A 12,207-nucleotide genomic window follows, 5' to 3' on the forward strand; every position below is an offset into this window, starting at 1 on the left:
GAAGTGCAGAAGATTTTAGTTTAGATGGGCATCAAAGTCGGCACAGGCATGGAGGGCCGAAGGGCCTGTTCCTGTGCTGTACTTTTCTTTGCTTTGTTCTTTGTTATTTGATACCAAAGAAACAGACACACTCAAGCTTTTCTCAAAGTGAAAATGTTTTTGGATTTTAGCTTGTGTTTTCCTTACTCCCAAATGACCTCCCACTGGTACCTCATGTGCAACTCGCAACACCTCCTTTCTATACCCTACCGGCAATACTACTTGATCAACTTCTGCTTACTTTTCATCCGCCTGCATATGTAAAGGTCTCCATTTTGTCATCAAGACATCATTTTAACGGTAATAACACTCTGGTATACACTCAGATTCCTCTTCCATATATGCTTTCTGATACATCCGTTTTATTTCTACATCTTTCTGTTGTAACTCCGCCTATTTTCCTAAACTAAAAATATCCGCCTCACCCTCCACCTGTTCTTTTCCAACCATCTGATCAAAAATCATTTCTGATAATTGCACTTCACCTTTATCTTCACTCTCTCACTTCACCTCTTGTCCTAACATGTGACTTTGCAACACAATCGGGAAAAATCCCAGGATATTCGTTCTTCAACACTTCAGTTGTCTGATTTCCCACTGGCTTATTAACCACAGTAGGTATCACTCCCACCTGTGATCCAGCAATACCATTACCCAAGATAAACTGTATTCCTGGACAAGATAGTTTCTCTATTACTCCTACTACCACTTCACCACTCTTCACTGACTTTCCAACCTTACCTTATATAATGGAACACTACTCCTCTCACCCTGAATTCCACATATCACCACCTTTTCTGGCAACGTTCTTCCCAAACCACATAACTCCTCATCTCTTACCATCAAATATTGATCAGCTCCCGTATCTCTTAAAATTGTGACTTCTTTACCTGCTCCTCCTGACACACATGAGTAAACTTTACCCACACAAGTAAATTCTTTAAGGAGATCTGGCACCTTCTTATCAATCACCTCTTGATCAGGCTGCCCAATCTTTTGCACCTCCTTCGCTTCACTTGGGCTTTCCTTTCTCACTTTAACAAACCCCACTGTCTTATCCTGTTTAACCACATCAGCCTTCCCAATGCTTTTCTTCAACCACCAACACTGTGACTTTACATGGCCTAGTTTATTACAGTGAAAACATTTGAAACTTTTCATGTCTCTTCCACCCTCCTGGATTTCCTTTTTAGTCTGAGGTACTCTCTCTGTATTGACTCCCATCAGACCTCCTTTACCTTTACCACTTGAATATTTCTCCTTTCCCCAGTTTCTATCCCTCACAGGCTGAAACTGATGTTAGAAACCAAGCTTTGATTTAAGAACTAATTCATAATCATCTGCCATTTCTGCTGCTAATCTCACAGTTTTAACCCTCTGCTCTTCCACATGAGTTCGCACTATATCAGGAATTGAAATTTTAAACTCCGCCAAAAGTATAATTTCTCTGAGAGCTTCATATGTTTGGTCTATTTTCAAAGCCCTTATCCACCTCTCAAAATTACTCTGTTTGATCCTTTCAAACTCCAATTATGTTTGACCAGGTTCTTTCCATAAATTTCTAAACCTTGGTCTGGAGGTTTCAGGCACTAGTTCATATGTACCTAAGATGGATTTTTTTCACCTTCTCATACGACTCAGATACCTCCTCGGATAGTGATTCAGATACTTCACTAGCCCTACCTACCAGCTTTGCTTGAATCAGTAATATCCCCATGTCCTGTGGCCATTTCATTTGTTTAGCTACCTTCTCAAATGAAATGAAAAAGGCTTCTACCATCTTCTCATCAAACTTTGGCAATGCTTGGACATATTTAAATAGATCCCCACCAAGCCTTTGACTATGACGCTCTTTCTCACTATCCTCATCATTATCATCCAACTGTACATTTCACTTTACGTCCGCCAATTTTAACTGACTGTCATGTTTCATGGCCATTTTCTGAAGTTCAAACTCTCTCTCTTCTACCCTTTCCCTGATCTGTATCTTCCTTTCTCTCTCTTTTTGTTCTGCTAGGTCTATTCTTTCTTTTTCTCTTATTGGATATTCAAGCTGCTTTAATTCTTTTTCATGTTCAAGTTGCTTAATCTGCAACTGGATCTTTGCTATTTCCAATGAGTCAGACTGTATCTCAGGCAATTTAGCCACCACCATAATTACCTCATCTTTTCGTATTTTGTCAGGTAATATTAACTGCAATGTTTTTACCAAATCTAACAGTCTGTTTTTAGTCTCTGTCCGTAAGGTACTGCGTGTGACCGTCTCCACCCCCAAAACTTCAGGGCCTCTGAAAGAGCCATTGTCCACAACATACTCCCTACTTAAACTGAAATACCACAGCGGCAAAGCAACCACAATATGCTCACTCCTCACTGTCTTTAAGTTCACTAAGCCAGTCCAATAGATAGACTTTTATCCTGGACGAGCCCCCAATTTGTTATGGGCCAGGGTTTAGAGAATCCCAAAGTGTATCATGGAGTTCACCTGACCTACAACTTTTAATACATTGTGGTATGGGGAGCACACAGCACACTCTACAGGTGTGGTACAGCAGAAAGCGAAAAGTATTTTTAAGAAAAAAAATGTTTATTCAATGAACTCAAGTTAACCTTTTTAAAACATACAGTGAACATCTTAGCAACCATTAATTCAAATACAACCCCCAAAGAATACAACACTATGTAATCCTTACTTTCCTTTTAACATCTATAAGACAAAAATAAAAAAACTTTTAACAGAAGCACATTAGGTTTAAATTCACTACAGATAACAGTTATCACTCTGAATTCACCAAATGATCAAGAAATAGTCTTTACATGGCAGGGAAAAAATTACACCTTCTCTGGCTGACTGTAGAGAACACTGCAACAAAACCAAAAAAAAACAGTCACACCCAAGCTTTTCTCAAAGGGAAATTAAAAAGCAGTGCCAGAGCTCAGCTCCACCCACACTCTGACATCACTGCAGTAATAAACACCAATTTCTTAAAGGTACACCCACTACAGTTATTCTATAAAAAACACCCATTTATTCAACGCACTCTCACATGACAGTATCTAGATATTTCTAGCACTTGATTTTATGAAGACTTCAAAATTGATTGTAATATCTCCAGTTTCCAAGAAACAGTACCTTGGCAGGTCCAATATTATCTTATAATAGATAATGTATGAGAATATGTTTGAGGTTGCATGCAACACATCTTCAGGATTCAGACGACAATCATAAACTGTTTGGGTTTTACTCTTTTACGTTATAAACTTATCCAAGTTTCTCTTATTAGGAGCATAGGAACTAGGAGCAGACGTCGGCCATTCAGCCCCTCGAGTCTGCTCCGCCATTCAATCAGATCATGGCTGATCTCTTCCTGGTCTCAAAGCCACCTCCCTGCCTGATCTCCATATCCCTTTAACCCGTTTTAAATCAGAAGTATATATATATCCTTCTTGAAATCATTTAATGACTCAGACTTTATACTTTTATGAAAACAGTAATCTGGGCATGATTGTAACAGTTGCAGTAAAAGTTCGGATAATTTTGTAAGCTGTGGGAACGTCACTTGACCAATTTAAAATTTGATCAGAAATCGTGATGTGCGGTTGCTGCACTGACATCAAGACATCAAAAGTCCGTTGAGTTGATCAGTTTAACGTGATTTTCGCGTTTTTGAATCAATAAAATAAATCACACTGAAAGGTGAATACTTTGTTGCACACATCATTTTGATAATGATTCAGAAGTCTTTATCTTCTCCAAACCAAAAAAAACGTGACGAAAGATGGTTTACATTTGCAGGCAGATTTTTATGAAGACAGTGCCCTTTTATCATGCCATTGATTGTTTTGGCACAGATTGAATCTGAGTGCAAAAATAATCATTGGTGCGTTAAACACTGAGCTCATTATTGCCATTTAGTCTCATAACTCTGAGCTAATCCATAAGTAAAAATTAACTATTATTTAAAAATGCTATTTCTTAACAATGTCTAAATGTTGAACTGCAAATTAAATGGTACTTCAGAATGAGTTTAAATTTAGAATTCGAGTGGAGCAGCGTTGGCTAAAATCTTCATGCAGGGCTGGCTGGGCATAGCTGGAACTCCAAAAATCAACGTTCTGGGTAGCAGCCAATCACAGCTTTAACGCCGATTCCACAGTGATCTAATTGATTGGTAGATACAACTTGTCTTAATTGCTGCTACTGACATTTATCTGCGGAGGTCATTGACTAATCGTCATGCACACAGACCTTTTATGACAAAGTCTCAACATTAACTAGCAGTGGAATTATGTGGAAAATACAGACCCAGTGTGACATGTCTTTGTCACTGTACTTTGTCTGATATTCTCCCCACGTAGAAAACACACGTACACACATGCATGACATGAATTCATAATCTGTTACATTACGACTCACTGCCCTGTCGCTTGATTTGCATCCTTCCCAGTTTCATCAGCCAAGTAATTAGCTAGAACAAGAGAATGAGGGAGAGCACACTGTAAAATATCTGTGTCTTAACCTTCAGAAATTCATTATTTCTTGGCAAACATCACTCTGAATTTAATATTCTCCTCTAGCAGGTTGGAAGCAAGCTGCTGCTTTTTTTGTTTGGGTGCATTGGTCGAAGAATACTAAATTTTGTGGGCTTCGAATTGTAGCCACTTATTCCTTTTGGCTGCATCTTGTACACCTATCCAGAATGCAGGGAAGAACCATAATGATTTGTCTGTATCTCTGTCTCCTCCAGAAAACCCATGAACTTTAGCTTGTCAAATCGGATCAACTTGATAGATTGTGATGAGTGTTTCACTTTTCTTATACATTTTTCAGTGGGGTTTTCAAGATGAGGTTGATATTTCCTTGGTTTCTGACCAGTTTAAAGTGATGACATTCTTCAGAAAATAGGATTTCTGTATTCCTGCAGAAAATTAAAATGAACTTTATGCTTTTTCATATTAGAAAGGATTGAGATGAGGTATATTTAACTGTTGGCTGTGATGTCTGCTATTACTGTGCCTCATTATGCTTTGCAGAGCACAGGGATTGAAATATATTGAGGGAGGTGTCGTGGTATTGTCACTGGACGAGTAAACCAGAGACCCGGACTAATGTGCTGGGGACCCAGGTTCAAATCCTGCCACTGCAGATACTGAAATTTGAATTCAATAAATATCTGGTATTAAAAGTCTAACGGTGACCATGAAACCATTGTCGACTGTCGTAAAAACCCATCTGGTTCACTAATGTCCTTTAAGAAAGGAAATCTGCCATCCTTACCCGGTCTGACCTACATACCAGCTCCACAGCAACGTGCTTGATTCTTAACCACCCATTCAAGGGGCAATTAGGGATGGGCATAAACGTTGGCCCAGCCTGCGTCTCATGAACAAAAAAAAAAGTGGACCCCATACTGGTCAAATATTTCACTTTTATATGAACAAGTGAAATGGAGGTACAGGAATAACCAGCAGATCCATCAAACCTGCCTCATGTCATGATGGCCAGGCCATCATTGCTAAACATCTTTTCCTCAAGGCTATGGGCCAAGTGCTGGCAAATGGGATTTGATAGGCAGGTCACGTGTTTTTCGTACCTTGTGCAGACTCGATGGGCCGAAGGGCCTCTTCTGCACTGTATCATTCTGTGATATTGGTGACATACCAGGTAGTGTAGATCTTGCCCACTGGTCTCGTTCTGGGATCTATTGATTTGGAGTTGGCTCCATCAGCTGGGTCAGGCATCATTTGGACCAGCAAATTGCCACTTCGTTTCCCCCCGGGGTTCAGACATTCAAACTCCCGCCAGAAGCCTCCCCTAGAGGTGTGGCCAACCTGGTTTTGGCTGGAGCCTGGCTAACACCCCAGGGTACAGAGTGCCAAGATTATTCGCTGAAAACGGTACACCGCTTTGTGGACTGGACCTTGGCCAGGCAGTGTGCTGTTGGGAGCCACAGCGACCATATTCCATAGATGGCAGTGCCCTGTAACCAGCTGGTGTGGGTGTCAATCTGGGGAGTGAAGGGTGGGAGATTTCACAACTTTCTGGGCAACTACAAGGTCAGCAATCCAATACTGCAGACTGGTTGGCGGATTATTTGGCCCTGTTTCAGACAAGGAAAGGCTGCATTTAATAAGCAGTAGGATATATGTGTAATAAAAATATTAAAGAAGGGCTGGTGTGGAGTTGTAAAGTCGGAACAAACATCATAAATTCCAAACAGGGGGTCAATTATAAGCATCATAAATGCCATTCGCGGCAATTGGAACATCTGCGGTGGAGGAATCCAGAGACTCTACTAGAAATACAGAGCATTCGCCAGCAAATGCATTGCTCGCATGTAAATGGGGCTCCACATGGACACCACAGGAAACGTAAAGGCATCTGAGAACAACGTGTAGATTCCGAGGTACAAGAGAAAGATGGGAGCGGAATATTGAGATGGATTTCTGTAGTTTTAATGACACTTGGAAAAGAAAATCTTTTTTAGCTCTGTGTGCTGATGACAATCCGGTTTGCGGTGGTATGTGGGCCACACCCTATTAATCCAATTCTGTTGATATGAAATTTGTCAAAAAGCAAATGAAGCAAAAGGAGTGACCTGAAGATTGGAACTCTGCAGATTTCTAAAATTGACCATTGCGAGAATATGATTTAAATTTTAAAAAGTAAATCAGTATTGTTGGCAAAACAACGAGGTGCATGTTTGGCCACAATGGGTTGTATGAAAATAAAGGAGCAATGTTGTCTGGTTCTGGTGGGGAAATCACAGATTTTAAATGCCTAATGAGTGATTCAGCAAACGGTAAGATATTGTGTAGCGAAAGAAGAGGGTTCCGTGTGACAACACTGGATGGGATTGAATTCCACCGGTAAGGGGACATTTAAGATTTATACAGATTATTGAAGTTCACCCTGCAGAAATTGTTACCTGTCTGACATTGGGAAACTTCCACTTCACTACTAAACTCAGCGCTGCTTTAATCAAGATCTTGGGACTTCACTCCGACCCACATTTAACTGATGACTTAGATGTCTGCTATTACTGAGCCAAACTAATGAGAGCACAGGGATTGAAAGATATTCATGAGTGGAACCCATACTTGTCAAATATTTCAGCATACCGCAGCACGGTAGCATAGTGGTTAGCATAAATTCTTCACAGCTCCAGGGTCCCAGGTTCGATTCCCGGCTGGGTCACTGTCTGTGCGGAGTCTGCACGTCCTCCCCGTGTGTGCGTGGGTTTCCTCCGGGTGCTCCGGTTTCCTCCCACAGTCCAAAGATGTGCGGGTTAGGTGGATTGGCCATGCTAAATTGCCCGTAGTGTCCTAAAAAAGTAAGGTTGGGTTATGGGTATAGGGTGGATACGTGAGCTTGAGTAGGGTGATCATTGCTTGGCACAACATCGAGGGCCGAAGGGCCTGTTCTGTGCTGTACTGTTCTAAAAAAAAATATAAGCAAATGAAATTGAGGAACAGGAATAACCAACTGATCCATCAAACCTGCCTCATATCATGATGGCCAGACCATTATTGCTAAACACGTTTTTCCCTTCCAACCTGCATCACCCCCAGCTGCCAGTTCCCACCAATACCCAAGGTATTGGGGCAGCACAGTAGCACAGTGGTTGGCACTGTTTCTTCACAGCTCCAGGGTCCCAGGTTCGATTCCCACTTGGGTCACTGTCTGTGCGGAGTCTGCACATTCTCCCTGTGTCTGTCTGGGTTTCCTCCGAGTGCTCCGGTTTCCTCCCACAAGTCCCGAAAGACGTGCTGTTAGATGAATTGGACATTCTAAATTCTCCCTCCGTCTACCTGAACAGGTGCCAGAGGGTGGCAACCAGGGGATTTTCACAGTAACTTCATTGCAGTGTTAATGTAATTCTACTTGTGACAATAATAAAGATTATTGTATTATACCCCTCTGTCCCCAGCCCACAGCCTCCCTGTCCCTTCAACCCCATCCTGCACCCATATAATCTCCAGGCGGAGGCAAAACAGGAATTAATCAGGGCCAAGAAAGGAAAACAATACGGTGTAAAGTATCTCCCTGACCCCCTCATATGCAGAGATCACATGGACTAAGTATTACCAACAAGGACACTGATCTTTGCCCCAGTGATAAGATGATCCAGCAACCTCGTGAAGACATGCAAAGAGTCAGTATCCTCACTATTAGGTGACAATGCATTCCAGAGGCACATCATTCTCTGGGAAAAGCAGAATCACTTAATATCCAGTATATTTCTATGAGATATCAGTACTACACTTAAACACATGTTTCCTCGTCCTTCCCAGCTGGCTAAACTAAACTAATCTATCAATAGGGTTTGCTATCCAACCTTTCATTTATTTCTAGATTTTTATTCAATCACCTTTAAATTTACACCACTCTAAAGTAAATAGACCAGGATTCCTGAGTCTATCTGAATAGCTGTTGTTCCTTAAACTATTATTCACCAGCGGTGTACCACAGGGATCAGTGCTGGGTCCTCTGCTATTGGTGATTTTTATCAATGACTTGGATGATGGAGTTGAAGGTTGGGTTAGTAAATTTGCTGATGACACCAGGATTGGTGGAGTAGTGGATAATGTGGAGGGCTGTTGTAGGCTGCAAAGAGACATTGATAGGATGCAGAGTTGGGCTGAAAAGTGGCAGATGGAGCTTAACCCTGACAAGTGTGAGGTGATTCATTTTGGTGGGACAAATTTGAATGCGGATTACAGGGTCAACGGCAGGGTTCTGAAGAATGTGGAGGAGCAGAGAGATCTCGGAGTTCATGTCCATAGATCTCTGAAAGTTGCCACCCAAGTGGATAGAGCCGTGAAGAAAGCCTATAGTGTGTTAGCATTTATTAACGGGGGATTGAGTTTAAGAGCCGCGGGGTTATGCTGCAACTGTACAAAACCATGGTTGGACCACATTTGGAGTATTGTGTGCAGTTCTGGTCACCTCATCATAGGAAGGATGTGAAAGCATTGGAAAGGGTGCAAAGGAGATTTACCAGCATGCTGCCTGAATTGGACGGTAGGTCTTATGAGGAAAGGTTGAGGGAGCTAGGGCTTTTCTCATTGGAGCGAAGGAGGATGAGAGGTGACTTAATTGAGGTGTATAAGATGATGAGAGGGATAGATAGAATGGATGTTCAGCTACTTTTTCCTCGGGTGGATGTAGCTGTTACAAGGGGACATAACTATAAGGTTGATGGTGGAAGATATAGGAGGGATGTCAGAGATAGGTTCTTTACTCAGAGAGTGGTTGGGGCGTGGAACGCACTCCCAGCTAAGGTAGTGGAGTCAGACACTTTAGGAACTTTCAAGCGGTTATTGGATAGGCATATGGAGTGCACTAGAATGATTGGGAGTAGGTTGATTTGATCTTAGTTTCAGACTAGTTCGGCACAACATTGTGGGCCGAAGGACCTGTACTGTGCTGTACAGTTCTATGCTCTATGTTCTTAAGGCAAGCATCATTCTGGCAGCCATCCACATGACCTTTTTCAAGACTACTCTATCCCCACCTCGGGTGGTTAATGTCCAATTAAGCACCACTTTCTGCTGCTGCTGGTATTAACCCAGCAGCAGGTAGACCAGTTGCAATACAGAGAGCCGGACATGCAAACCTGTGTGGGTTGCTTGCAGTTCCACAAGAGAGTTCCTCAGTGTCTGGTGCTCCATGTCTGATGGAGGGACCCAGCATCAGGTCGGGAGTGATGCCACCGAGAGCACACCCCCCCCCCCCCCCCCCCCCCCCCCGCTCTTGCTCATTCACTTATGGCCTTGGTCGCTCCTCAATTCTGGACCTCCAGTGGGCAAAATTCTGGCAGCAGCCACTGCCTCTCTTGTGCCTCCTGTTAATTACCTTATTGGCTCCTAATTTGGTGGGTGTTCTCCAAAGGAGATAGTGCAGGTCTCTTGCTGGCTCTCCAGCCTGTGGTGGGGTTTCCTATCACTTCCATACATTTCCTCCCCATGTCTCATTGATTATGAACCTTCAGTAATCTTTGCACAACTACACTAAGATTTTTATCTCTTGGGCAGGGCTTTGGAAGTTTAATTTCACTAGATTGGTGGGGAGAGTGAAGGCTGATCTGTCGAGGTGGGACAATCTCCCCCTGTCATTGGCAGGCTGGGTACAGGCAGTTAAAATGTATGTTTTGCCACAATTCCTGTTTTTATTTCACTGTCTGCCGGTCTTTTTACCTACGTTCTTCTTCAGGGGGGGTGGACAAGTTGATCTCCTTGTTCATTTGGGGGTGGGGGGGGGTGGGAGGAATATGGGCGGGGGGTGGGGGGGTTAGGCTGTTCAAACTTGCTGTACTATTACTGGTCAGCGAATGCGGAGAAGGTGCGGGGCTGGAGCAAGGTGAGGGGGTGTCTCTGTAGGTTAAAATGGAGGCAGGCTCGTGTAGGGGGTCGGGGTTGGGGGCGCTGACAATGGAGCCGCTCCCGATGGCCCCAGGAAAGTACTTGGTGAGTATCGTGGTGGTGGCCACATTGAAGATTTGGGGACAGTTCAGGTAACATTTTAAGCTGGGGGTCGGGTCAGGGGGATGCCAATCAGGGGGGATTATGGGTTCGAGCCGGGAGGATGGATACGAGGTTTCAGGGATGGAACGAGAGGGGGATTAAGGGAAATGAAGGATTTGTTCCTTGGGGGTGATTTGCGAGCGTGGAGGAGCTGAGAGAGTAGTATAGGTTGGCAGGGGGAGGGGTTTAGGTACATGCAAGTGCAGGTCTTTGCAAGAAAGGTTTTCCCGACCTTCCCGATAGCGCCGGCCTCCTCGTTGCTGGAGGCGGTGCTGTCAGCAGGGGAGTGGAGAGGGGGGGTCATCTTGCCGATCTACGGGAGGAACCTGGAGGAGGATAGGATGTCCATGGGGGGGATTAAGGTGAAGTGGGAGGAGGAGCTGGGGGGGGGGGGGGGGGGGATGCCGCTGGGAGAGGGATTGTAGTGTGAGGTGCTTCGGAGGGTAAATGACTCGACATCACATGCGCGGCTGGGGCTAATACAGCTGAAGGTAGTGCATGGGGCCTACCTCACAAAATCAAGGATGAGCCAGCTGTTCGAGGGGGTGGCGGATGTGTGTGAGCAATGTGGGAGGGGACCCGCAGAACATGTTCATATGTTTTGGTCCTACCCGAAGCTGAAAATGTTTTGGAGGACAGTATTTAGCACAATATCAAGGGTCTTGCATGTGGATGTGGAGCCCGGTCCCCTAGGTGCCATATTTGGAGTGTTGGACCGGCTGGAGTTGCAGGCGGGAGTGCGGGGACAGATGTCTTAACCTTCGCCTCACTGATCGCTCGTAGACGGGTCTTGTTGGGGTGCAGGTAGCCTCGCCACGGTGTGCCTCGGTGTGGCGGGGAGACCTGCTGGACCTTCTGACCCTGCAGAAGGTGAAGTTCACACTGAGGGGTGGGGGGGGGGGGGGGGGGGGGGGGGGTTCTACAATTGTTGAGGTTTGTTGGGGGGGATTCTGTGATTGGTTGGGATTGTTTTTGTATTGCTGGGTTGTTTTTGTCTGGCCAAAATGGTGAAAAAGATATTTTTTTCACAGCATTGTTCCCTGAGAATGATATGTGTATTCTGTGTTGGTCCTACCATAAGACCGTAAGACCATAAGACATAGGAGCAGAATTAGGCCACTCAGCCCATCCACTCTGCTCTGCCATTCAATCATGGCTGATATTTTTCTCATCCCCATTCTCCTGCCTTCTCCCCATAACCCCTGATCCCCTTATTAATCAAGAACCTATCTGTCTCTGTCTTAAAGACACTCAGTGATTTGGCCTCCACAGCCTTCTGCGGCAAAGAGATCCACAGATTCACCACCCTCTGGCTGAAGAAATTCCTCCTCATCTCTGTTTTAAAGGATCGTCCCTTTAGTCTGAGATTGTGTCCTCTGTTTCTAGTTTTTCCTACAAATGGAAACATCCTCTCCATGTCCACTCTATCCAGGCCTCGCAGTATCTTCTACGTTACCAACATGCATGTAACTTCATTTATCTAAATTAAAGCTATTTAGCATGTGTGGCCTCACCCCGAGCAAATCTAAATCTTTGGGTTGGATTGCACGCCGACACTGCCTTAATCCTGGCACAGAATCTGGTGCCATTGACAAACTTACCATACACAGCCGTCCAAGTCATTGATAAAGTGTAGTGGCT

General features: G+C 44.1%; 1 protein-coding gene across 2 annotated transcripts in view; it reads right to left on the minus strand.

The window, feature by feature from the left end:
* Positions 1-12,207, minus strand: part of LOC119955253 (cyclin-dependent kinase inhibitor 1-like) — a 134,716-nt gene that overhangs the window by 43,050 nt on the left and 79,459 nt on the right. The window contains exon 1 of one of the 2 annotated variants that reach the window (XM_038781293.1): positions 4,457-4,498. The exons of the other annotated variant lie outside the window; for it this stretch is intronic. The gene's annotated coding sequence lies outside the window, so the exon portion shown is untranslated. Of the gene's footprint in view, positions 1-4,456; positions 4,499-12,207 lie in introns of those variants that run through there. 2 annotated transcript variants of the gene reach the window in all.

The sequence above is a fragment of the Scyliorhinus canicula genome, chromosome 20, assembly GCF_902713615.1.
Source record: "Scyliorhinus canicula chromosome 20, sScyCan1.1, whole genome shotgun sequence".
Taxonomy (NCBI): domain Eukaryota; kingdom Metazoa; phylum Chordata; class Chondrichthyes; order Carcharhiniformes; family Scyliorhinidae; genus Scyliorhinus; species Scyliorhinus canicula.